The following is a 12,759-nucleotide window of genomic DNA, read 5'->3' as shown; positions in this document are numbered from 1 at the left end:
GCCAACAAAGAAAACTGTTAAAATACTTGGGATTCTTTTGGACGATGATTTAAGATGGAATTCGCACGTTGACTATCTGACTAAAAAAGGCGCCTCGCTTTTACATTCATTTTCCAACCTAAAAAGATTTGGTACACCAACTGAGGTTTTAAAGTCTGTATACTGCAGCTATGTTAGACCTTCTCTTGAGTATGCATGCCCTGCTTGGCATCCGGGATTGACAAAAGATCAAACAGATAGACTTGAGACAATACAAAAAAGAGCTGTAAAAATTATACTTGGACAAAACTACTCAACTTACGAAGATGCCCTGAAACAACTCAATTTGGACTCACTTGATAGTCGTAGACATGGCTTAACATATAGATTTGGACTAAATTGTTTAAATTCCCCAGCACATTGTCGTCTACTACCCAACTTTGCGAGCCCCCCAACTGGAGGACCAGTTACTAGACTTCGACAAATAAAAAACAATTGTCCACAGTTACTGACTTGCTCAGCATATAGTACTGAGAGATATCGCAAATCATTTGTTCCATATTTTACCCGTCATTTTAATAATATTGACGCGACTAATATTTAATGTTTGATTAATATATTGTTTGTTTAAATTTTCCTGTGAGTGTTTTTGAAGGTATAAATTATTTTTGTCATGACATACTAATGCTAGCTCCGGCTATTGTAGTGAATAAATATATTCTATTCTATTCTATTCTATTCTATTCTAAAATCTGATGGTGCAATTTTCATGAAGATTTTATAACTTCTAGAAAATTTTTCCCTTTTTTTTCAAAAAGGCAAGTTTTTCAGGTTTGTAACTTTTGATGGGTAAGACTAAACTTGCCTTAAATGATTGCCTCTCAGTTAAATTACTTCCTTTTGTTTTAAAAACTAAATTTTCTATTTGTAATTGTCAAAACTATTTTGTTGTCTCAAAACTAAAAATTAAGCAATTATTTAGCCGAGAACTTCCTTTGGTAATACCGTAATTATTTTCCATTGACTTTTCTGCTAATTGCAACCACTCTTTTTATACTGAGAGTCATGAAAACAAAGATAATGTTTTTTTCTCTTTTGTTTAATAAACTTCTTTTAATATTTTCGTATAATTTCCTTTTCTTGGTCTATTTATTTCACTTTTGATTCACTATGTACAATCATATAATTAAAACATTTTTTGATGCAAGCCCTCTTGGCGGAGCGGTTAGCGTGCTTGAATGAAATTGGACAGCGATGACTGGACAACTTTCAAGCAGTAAGTCTTGTAAGTCGTTCGCGCCTCTATGGGGCCATTTTTTTTTATTCCGTTATCTAAGAAATCCCACTTTTTCAAAAAATTGCCAGGATTCCCACTGATTAGTCATTATATTCCTGGTTAGTTTCAAATATTGTTGAAGTCAATAGTGTTGATATCTGCCACTTGATAACAGCGCAACTTATATTGTAAGATAATTAAATTTACACTCAATATAGACACAAAAGCAAGGATTGCTTATCACCCAAGCAAAATACACAGCAACAAAAGATTAAAACTATATCAGGTAAATGATTGCTTACGTTAATTTTATCAGTATTTATCCTGTAAATTCTTTATTTAATTGAAAAATTCTGCATTTCTATTTTGTTACTAACAGTTTAGGAAGAAGACTGTTGGAGCATAGATGATGTTCAAGTAAAACTATAGTGATTATACTAGAATTTGAACATAAATTTATTAAAGCACCCAAAGCCTTGAACTACAGAAAAGCAGAACGAAATGACACAAAAGTTCTTAAAGATGGACTCAAACAAAAAAAAAACTTTGCAGAAGCAAGGAATTGGGAGACTAGTTGTGTTTCAAGACGGTAAATCTTTTTCATAGTTTCAAGTGAAGAATATCAATGCATTATGGACAGTCAGTCTCCATGGACTTATACTAGAGTTTGTTCAGATTTTTTTATTGCATTACTATGCCCTTTACTTTTCAGACTAAATACATTACGTGGCTATATTCACTTGACTTACTTTGACTTGAGTCTCCTGCCGAGTGCTGATTGACCTAAAGAGTCACATCTGCCTCCTCCATCCGTTCCGGTCGATGGCGAGTATTTGCGCTTTACCCGGTCTGATGTTTGCAAACATTAGGAACTCGGAGAGGCTGTCGGACCAACATTTCTTTGGTCGGCCGCGCGATTGCTTCCAACCGGTTTATATAGGATCGAAGTCGTAGATCGTCTTTGCGGGTAGATATGGTGGCATTCGAAGCAGGTGCTATGTTCAAGGGATAATAAATTCAGGAATAGTTATTTTTCAAAAGAAATAAAACAACTTGATGTAGCTTGAGCTAGGCTCACATTTACACCATCTAACGACCTTAGAAATAAATCCAAGAATGATTTCTTTCTAATCTGGTAGAAACCCCCGGACCCCAAGCAATGCCCCCTATTATTCTAACAGATGGAACTTTAGGTGCTTGTCTCGTTCTCCCTTAACACGGAACATTATCTCTTACATCATGTTCTCCCTTTACACAGAGCATTGAGTCCAGAAACAATATAAGGATCTTAAGAGACTAAAATCTTTAGTAATATAAGGGTAAAAACTCCCTAGAATCTACAAATGAAAAGAATTTCCCTTAAAAAGATTTCAAAACTCCTAACTTCAGGCAACCCACCTAAACTGGAAATACTGTTACTAGACGAAGGAATGAGGGCAATAAGAGAAAGGAGACTCAAGGGCATTTTTAAGGGCATTCTTAAGGACTTAAGGCACCAAGGACATCAAACGAAATTTCTCTCCTCCTGGACCCATATAGGGTCTAAAGCCCAAATTTTCAAATATTTTTCTTTTTATTGTTTCAAACTTATAAAGTTTTAGGTAGACTCCAATGCCGTGCCGGTTTCTTTTCGGCGACAAATAGAGGTGCCCAAAGGAAAACAGTGGCACGGCTCGGCTCGCCAGCAAGAAATTTTAGCGCACTGCCGATTTTCCTCCTGTGGATTTTTTCTATCAAGAGGGAGTCTAAAATGTGTTCAAAATACGATGAGCGACAGATCGTTCAAATCCAAATAATCTGTAGAGGCCATTAAATCCCTTTGGAACTCAGAGCGGATGTACTACATAATGATAACCGTAAACTTGAGCAGAACGTGACGAAAGAAAAAACTATCAATAATCTGTAGGATCAAGATTTTTTTCAAACTTTTTAGTCTCTCACTTCTTAATAAAGGGTAGCGTTCGCTTCCCTTTATTTTATAAAAATAAAAATAATTATTATAAAAATAGTTGGGCGATTCCTTTGCCATGTCTGTGATTTTTCTTTTTATTCATAAAAAAATAGCAAATAATATTCCTTACTTTGTTTTCATTTTACTGGACAAATCACTTGGCAGAGAAATGTCCTAGAATTATTTTTGCTTGTATATTTATTTTAGTGCTACATAAAAAAAGGTAGCTGATTTGGCAACGTTAAATTAAATGCAACGTTATATTTTTTTGCATGGATTTAAAAGTCTTTGATCAGTCTTTATCACTTTGTGTAAATTAACTATGTTTGAATAGTATAGTTGGTAGTTCAGGCACTTTGGCACAGGTAGTTCAGGATTTGGTAAAGATACGTGTAGTTGCCAAAGCTATTAGCTAGGCATAGCTATGGACAGGGCCGTGTCAAAGGGGCAGGGGAGTATCCGGTTTGAGCCCCCCTCCTAAATTTTTGCCACTTGTAAAAAAGTAACAAAAATACATATTAACACATTTTTTTTATATTTTACAAAGTTTTTTTTGTAGGTTTTTTTTACAATTAGCCAAGACTTGATGCCCACCACTATTCAATTTTAATTGAAAAACCAAAAGACTCGGTTGAAGTTTTAATTTCCCGGCATACTGATAATTTTACAGTATCAAAACCGTAATCATTCATTTACTTCATCAAAGCCAACATAATACCAACACAATAAAAAGAAAATTTTAAAAGGCGCATCAAAAATTTATTTATATGCATTTTTGTTATGTTTTTGTGTGAGTCGTACATAATTTCAGAAGTTTGGGTCAAATCTAGGATAAAGCAGGAAAGAAGACGAATTGTTTATATGCATATTTGTTATGTTTTCAGTTTAGTTTTCAGTTCAGTAATCATTATCAGTTCAGCAGCTAATGTAGCATGCATTAAAATTAAACTAAAAGATGAAATGATGTTTACTATTTTACTTTGGCAGCATCTTTCAAATACGGTATATGTATTTTGTTCCTTCCTCTTTTTTTTGATCTTTTTTTTGGCTTGGTAGCAGTTTCGGTTTATGCCGATACGAAGCCGTCAATAATTAAACGGAGGAAAAGGATCATAAAAATTCTGAATAATACTAAAATTTCCTGTTTTCTAAAAAAAAATGTCCACAAGTTATCCTTTAAAGAAATTAAATTTTAAAACAAGCTTTTTACTGAAAGTAAGGAGAAATAATTAGAAATAGAAACAAACATAAATTATTTTGTATTTGAGAGGGGCTGTCCCTTCCACAACTCTGTATGCTAAAGTTCTTTAAAAATACTACTCATTCAGATTCAACGGATTTTGTCAACAATTCTTTCTAAAGAATTGTGACAAAGGGACAGTCGTCTCATATACGGAATAATGTATGTTTGTTTTAAATTTTAATCTTGATACCTGTACGGTATCAAAACCGTAATCGTTCAATAGCTTCATCAAAGCCAACATAATACATTTAAAAAGTTAGATATTTATAGTTGTTTAAAATCTCAATGACATAACAAATTATCTAGAACCTTTTTACTTCAATATATTTCAGTCTTTTTTTTCTTGTATGCGTTGTAGAAAGATAACAAAATCAGTTGGTTGGTCAAATAGCTAAGTGTTTTGCCAACATTCATTGAATGACAAAAAGTAAAAAGAACCAGTAAAAAGTAAGTAAAAAGTAAAAAGTAAAAAGAGCCAAACAAGAAAGATCTTTTCTCAATTTTTTTTTCTTGAATCCTCAGCTGTGTGGTGCAGAAAATAAAACTTGAAGGATTTGTTTCCTAGTTATTCCGTACACAAAGCCCAAACAAGCTTTGCTTCGGGCTATTTGCTTGTTTTGTTTTGTTTAACAGTTCGGTGGTAACGAACTGTAGTAAGGGGCGACCCGGCTCAATAGTAAACAAAACTCTAGAAAACGGAATTTTGATACTAAAAGATACATCAAAATAATCGGATTTTTATGCTAATTTTAAATATATAAATTTCATCAAATTTAGTCTTTTTCATCAAAAGTTACGAGCCTGAGAAAATTTGCCTTATTTTGGAAAATAGGGGAAAACACCCCCTAAAAGGGGAATACGTCATACGTCATCTAAAATAGGGGAAAACGTCATTAATAATGACATAGCTTTTACCATCATGGTTGCGCCGTCAACCATTTACTCTATCTAGTAAAGAATATATTCTAGCCCATCGTAAACAAAAATCTAAAATACATTTAAAAAAGTTAAGCAAAGAACAATTACCGATTTAAGCTGGTCCATGAATGGTAATTGTATGTCGGATAACATGATTGGTAAAACTTCATTGCAAATCATAAATTTAATAATTTGAAAAAAAACAGCCTGAAACATCTTGAAAATGGTATCATATCCAAATAAAAACTGCACTTGGAAACATCACAAATCTCATATAGAAGGGATATACAAGGGATATCACTTTTTTTGAAGGAACATGCAGATGACTAAAGATGAATTATGTTTCAACACAGATAATAATCTGCTTGTTCATGCTGACTTTACTTAACGAAAATAAACAACTAAGTTTTATTCCGATTAACTGAAGTTGACTAAAAAATTTTACTGAAAAGCCAAAGAAAATTGCAAATTGAATAACGATTTAAAAATATACTTTACTGGCAACTTTGACATTGTAATGTTAATAAGTGGAGCCAAAACGTTCAAAAATTACATTTAGCTTATTTTGATATCCAGTTTAGATGGATATATGCACTAAATTGATATAGCAACTCCTACGGCAACGTCAGGAGTTGCAGCATCCTTAAAATGAATTTAAGTTTCAACTGATTACTAAAAGCCATATTTTAATTGCAGTTCTAAATTTCTTTACATCCAACCTTAAATTTTCTGAAAATCAACAAGTTTTTATCGTTATGTAGATATGGTTGTGTTAGTATGCAGAGTATAAGCAAAATTAAAAAAAAAAAACGTTCTACTAAAGCCATTGGGTTTTCACTTAGAATCAACTTTAGAATTTTCTTGGCTAAATCTAGATGGCGATAGTTTATTTTCAATTTTCAGTCGTGAGGGCACATCAGTGATGTCAAGACGACTGTATGATTCCGATACCATCGAGGCAGACGCAGCAAATACTTATATCCTGAGCGTATTTTCTTTGTATCCTTCTTAAGAAGAAGGAAAGCAAAACCATAACGATAAAAAACAGCAAGGACACCAAAACTAGAATAAAGACGGCATAGTCCTTTTCGGTTATACCGACCAAGATTTGGTGAAATTTTTTCGTAACCAACCCGCATACTTTTCAGCACGCCGGACGTAATAGCGGAGCAAGTAAACGAAAGTGACGTGGAAAAAGAAAGACCCAACCATTTAATACTTGCTGAACATGGTATAGTTGAAGAACCCAAGCAAATAGGTGATGCTGGTGGAGGACTCCCAAAACACAAAAACTCACATTTTGAGGCATTAACTGAAAGGCCTACAGTGGATAGTGCGGCTGAAAGCCGGTCAAAGTTGGTAATTAGACTATGTTTTGTCCGGTTAAGAAGCAGAACATCATCAGCATATGCAATGTGACTAATACCTAAATTATCATTGTAAAACCTTGACGGTTGGAGATACGCAGCTAAAACACATTTAAATATGCTGGGTGATAACACGGCACCTTGCCTAACGCCTTTTTTAACAGGAATATACTCCCCTACAGAACAATTCCACTTCACCCTAACCGAAGAATTAGCATACCAATACTTAAGATCTGGAATTCTCCGGGTAGTGAATCGAGAAAGACGTCAGATCGTCCAGATCTGACCAGATCATGGGAATCCTCCCATGTACCCCCCCCTCCTCAGAAAAATCCCCCAGAACACGTCTGAATACTTCCCAATAACCAATGCTATATGTAAACAGTGGACAAAGTTCATAACTTACAGCCCATCCCCCAGGGACTCTAGAGGATTAAGTCATCGTCAAAGACATAGTTATTAGATTTTTGACTATGCTGAACAAAATGGCTATTTCAAAATTTTGATCGGGAGATTTTTTGAAAAACATGAGCTTGGGAGGGGGACTAGTTGCCCTCTAGTTATTTTGGTCATTTAAAAAGGGCACTAGAACTTATATTTTCTGTTCAAAGAAGCCCTCTTGTGACATTCTAGGACCACTGGGTTGATACGATCTCCCTTAAAAAAAGGACCCTACAATAAACACGCATCCATGATCTTTCATCTGGCAAAAATACAAAGTTCTACTTTAGAATCTTAAAAAGGGCACTAGAACTTCTGATTTCGAATTAAATTAGCCCACTCTGAAGTTATGCGACAACCCCTTCTATATGAAGTGCCTCTCGTGATGAATAAGCCCTCTCGTGATATTTCAAGATGGGTTTATACTATCACCCTTGAAAAAATAAATAAATGAAATAAACACGAATCCGTTTTCTTTCTTCTGGCAAAATACAAAATTCCACGTATTTGCATATAGGAGCTAGAAACTTCTACAGCAAGGTTCTCTGATACACTAAATCTGATGGTGCAATTTTCATGAAGATTTTATAACTTCTAGAAAATTTTTCCCTTTTTTTTCAAAAAGGCAAGTTTTTCAGGTTTGTAACTTTTGATGGGTAAGACTAAACTTGCCTTAAATGATTGCCTCTCAGTTAAATTGCCTTAACTGACTGAATACTAGATGCATTTTACTTTTGAAAATACTCTGTAATTATTAGATTCTTATTTTTAAGTTGAACTATGATTCGAATAAAATTCATAAAGTTTAGGTTAAGTTTAAGACGGTAGCTTTAAAAAGTAAAAAGGGCATTTTGACTAAATCAAAAGCTACCAAATATTTTGTCTCTTAGACTCTTTATCTTGTTTCTCGACACAATTTTCTGTATAAAGGGAGAACATGATTCAAGAAATAATGCTCAATCTGAAGTGCTGTGTAATTGTTTTTTCCAAATTGATATTTTATTGTCTTTTGTTTTCAAAACTAAATTTTCTATTTGTAATTGTCAAAACAATTTTATTGTCTCAAAACTAAAAATTAAGCAATTATTTAGCCGAGAACTTCCTTTGGTAATACCGTAATTATTTTCCATTGACTTTTCTGCTAATTGCAACCACTCTTTTTATACTGAGAGTTATGAAAACAAAGAAAATGTTTTTTTCTCTTTTGTTTAATAGATTTCTTTTATTATTTTCGTATAATTTCCTTTTCTTGGTCTATTTATTTCACTTTTGATTCACTATGTACAATCATATAATTAAAACATTTTTTGATGCAAGCTCTTGGCGGAGCGGTTAGCGTGCTTGAATGAAATTGGACAGCGATGACTGGACAACTTTCAAGCAGTAAGTCTTGTCAGTCGTTCGCGCCTCTATGGGGCCATTTTTTTTTTCCTTTTTTCAAAAAATTGCCACGATTCCCGATGATCAGTCATTATATTCCTGGTTAGTTTCAAATATTGTTGAAGTCAATAGTGTTGATATCTGCCACTTGATAACAGCGCAACTTATATTGTAAGATAATTAAATTTACACTAAATATAGACACAAAAGCAAGGATTGCTTATCACCCAAGCAAAATACACAGCAACAAAACATTAAGACTATATCAGGTAAATGATTGCTTACGTTAATTTTATCAGTATTTATCCTGTAAATTCTTTATTTAATTGAAAAATTCTGCATTTCCATTTTGTTACTAACAGTTTAGGAAGAAGACTGTTGGAGCATAGATGATGTTCAAGTAAAATTATAGTGATTATACTAGAATTTGAGCATAAATTTATTAAAGCACCCAAAGCCTTGAACTACAGAAAAGCAGAACGAAATGACACAAAAGTCCTTAAAGATGGACTCAAACAAAAAAAAAAAACTTTGCAGAAGCAAGGCATTGGGAGACTAGTTGTGTTTCAAGACGGTAAATCTTTTTCATAGTTTCAAGTGAAGAATATCAATGCATTATGGACAATAAGTCTCCATGGACTTATACTAGAGTTTGTTCAGATTTTTTTATTGCATTACTATGTCCTTTACTTTTCAGACTAAATACATTACGTGGCTATATTCACTTGACTTACTTTGACTTGAGTCTCCTGCCGAGTGCTGATTGACCTAAAGAGTCACATCTGCCTCCTCCATCCGTTCCGGTCGATGTCGAGTATTTGCGCTTTACCCGCTTTGATGTTTGCAAACATTAGGAACTCGAAGAGGCTGTCGGACCAACATTTCTTTGGTCGGCCGCGCGATTGCTTCCAACCGGTTTATGTAGGGTCGAAGTCGTAGAACGTCTTTGCAGGTAGATGTGGTGGCATTCGAAGCAGGTGCTATGTTCAAGGGATAATAAATTCAGGAATAGTTATTTTTAAAAAGAAATAAAACAACTTGATGTAGCTTGAGCTAGGCTCACATTTACACCATCTAACGACCTTGGAAATAAATCCAAGAATGATTTCTTACTAATCTGGTAGAAACCCCCGGACCCCAAGCAATGCCCCCTTTATTCTAACAGACGGAACTTTAGGTGCTTGTCTCGTTCTCCCTTAACACGGAACATTATCTCTTACATCATGTTCTCCCTTTACACAGAGCATTGAGTCCAGAAACAATATAAGGATCTTAAGAGACTAAAATCTTTAGTACTATAAGGGTAAAAACTCCCTAGAATCTACAAATGAAAAGAATTTCCCCTAAAAAGATTTCAAAACTCCTAGCTTTAGGCAACCCACCTAAACTGGAAATATTGTTACTAGACGAAGGAATGAGGGTAATAAGAAAAAGGAGACTCAAGGGCATTTTTAAGGGCATTCTTAAGGACTTGAGGCACCAAGGACATCAAACGAAATTTCTCTCCTCCTGGACCCATCTAGGGTTTTAAGCCCAAATTTTCAAATATTTTTCTTTTTATTGTTTCAAAATTATGAAGTTTTAGGTAGACTCTAATGCCGTGCCAGTTTCTTTTCGGCGACAAATAGAGGTGCCCAAAGGAAAACGGTGGCACGGCTCAGCTCGCCAGCAAGAAGTTTTAGCGCACTGCCGATTTTCCTCCGGTGGATTTTTTCTATCAAGATGGAGTTTAAAATGTGTTCAAAAGACGATGAGCGACAGATCGTTCAAATCCAAATAATCTGTAGAGGCCATTAAATCCCTTTGGAACTCGAGCGCATGTACTACATAATGACATCCGTAAACTTGAGCAGAACGTGACGAAAGATACAACTATCAATAATATGTAGGATCAAAATTTTTTTCAAACTTTTTAATATTTTTTAATATTTAAAATATTTTTAAGTAATTTCAACTATTTATTTTACGGCATTTCTGATTTAGAGGTCATTCTTAAAGAGTTGGGACAAAATTTAAGCTTTAGTGTAAAGAGTGAGGTATTAACGAGCGGACAAACCCCTCTCATATACATTATAAAAATATGAGAATATAAAAGTTCGTTACGTAAGTTAATTCTTAAGTTACGTGTATTTTTTACTAATAAAAAAGGTCGTTAAAAATTTAAAGTTCTAGTTGCCTTTTCAAGTAACTAAAAAATTGAAGGACAATTAGGCCTCCTCCCCCACCCCTTTTTTCTCAAAATCGTCTGGTCAAAACTAAGAGAAAACCATTTAGCCAAAAAAGAATTAATATACAAATTTCATTTCAATAATTTATGTGCGAAGAGCCAAAATCAAACATGCATTAATTCAAAAACATTCAGAATTAAATAAAAAAAAACTAGTTTTTTTAACTGAAAGTAAGGAGCGACATTAAAACTTGAAAAAAAAGATATTACTCCGTGTATGACTTACTGTTTTACTACTGTAAATGACTACTGTATGACTTACTGTATGACTACTTTAAATTTTTTTACTGTTAAAAAAGTAGGATTGAGGGAATAGTCAAACTTTAGCGCAAAGAGCGGGGCGTCGAGAAGGGAACAGTCCCTTTCAAACATGGAGTAATTTCCGTTCATTTAAGTTTTAATGACGCTCCTTACTTTTAGTCAAAAAAACTTTTTTTAAAAATTTAGTTATATTAATAAACCAATCTTTGTCTCTCTCTCACTAATAAGGCTAAAAGCTCAGCATCAACGCCATCTAAGTCAAACTAATGGTATTTGCCATTGAATGGAAATATTTCTCACTCCATATTTTTGATATTTTCCTTTACTAATGTTTTATTTGTATTTATCGTCTTGTGTCACTGATCTGTGAGCTTATCAAGAGACTCATTCATTCATATAATTGTATATTATCTTTCTTCATTAAGGCAAAAGAATAAACAAAAATAAATTAAAATCTATTATATTTCCGACTGGTTAGATATACTTTATTTTCTTTTGGCAAATTGATCCTGAATTAATGCCCACTTAGCACTAATGCCACTTACCACCATTAAACACGCATCCATGATCTTTCATCTGGCAAAAATACAAAGTTCTACTTTAGAATCTTAAAAAGGGCACTAGAACTTCTGATTTCGAATTAAATTAGCCCACTCTGAAGTTATCCAACAACCCCTTCTACATGAAGTGCCTCTCGTGATGAATAAGCCCTCTCGTGATATTTCAAGATGGGTTTATACTATCACCCTTGAAAAAATAAATAAATGAAATAAACACGGATCCGTGATCTTTCTTCTGGCAAAAATACAAAGTTCCACGTATTTGCATATAGGAGCTAGAAACTTCTACAGGAAGGTTCTCTGATACATTAAATCTGATGGTGCAATTTTCATGAAGATTCTATAACTTCTAGAAAATTTTTCCATTTTTTTTTCAAAAAGGCAAGTTTTTCAGGTTCGTAACTTTTGATGGGTAAGACTAAACTTGCTTTAAATGATTGCCTCTCAGTTAAATTGCCTTAACTGATTGAATACTAGATGCATTTTACTTTTGAAAATACTCTGTAATTATTAGATTCTTATTTTTAAGTTGAACTATGATTCGAATAAAATTGCAAAAGTTTAGGTTAAGTTTAAGAGGGTAGCTTTAAAAAGTAAAAAGGAAGCTACCAAATATTTTGTCTCTTAGACTCTTTATCTTGTTTCTAGACACAATCTTCTGTATAAAGGGAGAACATGATTCAAGAAATAATGCTCAATCTGAAGTGCTGTGTAATTGTTTTTTCCAAATTGACATTTTATTGTCTTTTGTTTTCAAAACTAAATTTTCTATTTGTAATTGTCTAAACTATTTTATTGTCTCAAAACTAAAAATTAAGCAATTAGTTAGCCGAGAACTTCCTTTGGTAATACCGTAATTATTTTCCATTGACTTTTCTGCTAATTGCAACCACTCTTTTTATACTGTGAGTCATGAAAACAAAGAAAATGTTTTTTTCTCTTTTGTTTAATAAATTTCTTTTAATATTTTCGTATAATTTCCTTTTCTTGGTCTATTTATTTCACTTTTGATTCACTATGTACAATCATATAATTAAAACATTTTTTGATGTAAGCCCTCTTGGCGAAGCGGTTAGCGTGCTTGAATGAAATTGGACAGCGATGACTGGACAACTTTCAAGCAGTAAGTCTTGTAAGTCGTTCGCGCCTCTACGGG

The 12,759-nt window shown here is 33.6% G+C and overlaps 2 protein-coding genes across 2 annotated transcripts in view; one reads left to right on the top strand and one right to left on the bottom strand.

The window, feature by feature from the left end:
* LOC136029562 (E3 ubiquitin-protein ligase HECTD1-like) overlaps nucleotides 1–12,759 on the top strand; it is a 484,457-nt gene that overhangs the window by 229,816 nt on the left and 241,882 nt on the right. The window lies entirely within an intron of this gene.
* The window catches only part of LOC136029563 (uncharacterized), a 384,714-nt gene that overhangs the window by 344,845 nt on the left and 27,110 nt on the right, over nucleotides 1–12,759 (bottom strand). The window contains exons 7-8 of the transcript XR_010618068.1: nucleotides 9,290–9,535; nucleotides 2,005–2,250 (exon numbers count right to left, since the gene is read on the bottom strand). The gene's annotated coding sequence lies outside the window, so the exon portion shown is untranslated. The remainder of the gene's footprint in view (nucleotides 1–2,004; nucleotides 2,251–9,289; nucleotides 9,536–12,759) is intronic.

This window comes from Artemia franciscana, chromosome 7 (assembly GCF_032884065.1).
Source record: "Artemia franciscana chromosome 7, ASM3288406v1, whole genome shotgun sequence".
Lineage (NCBI taxonomy): Eukaryota > Metazoa > Arthropoda > Branchiopoda > Anostraca > Artemiidae > Artemia > Artemia franciscana.
The sequence above is the reverse complement of the archived record's forward strand: the minus strand, read 5'-3'. Positions and strand labels throughout refer to the sequence as shown.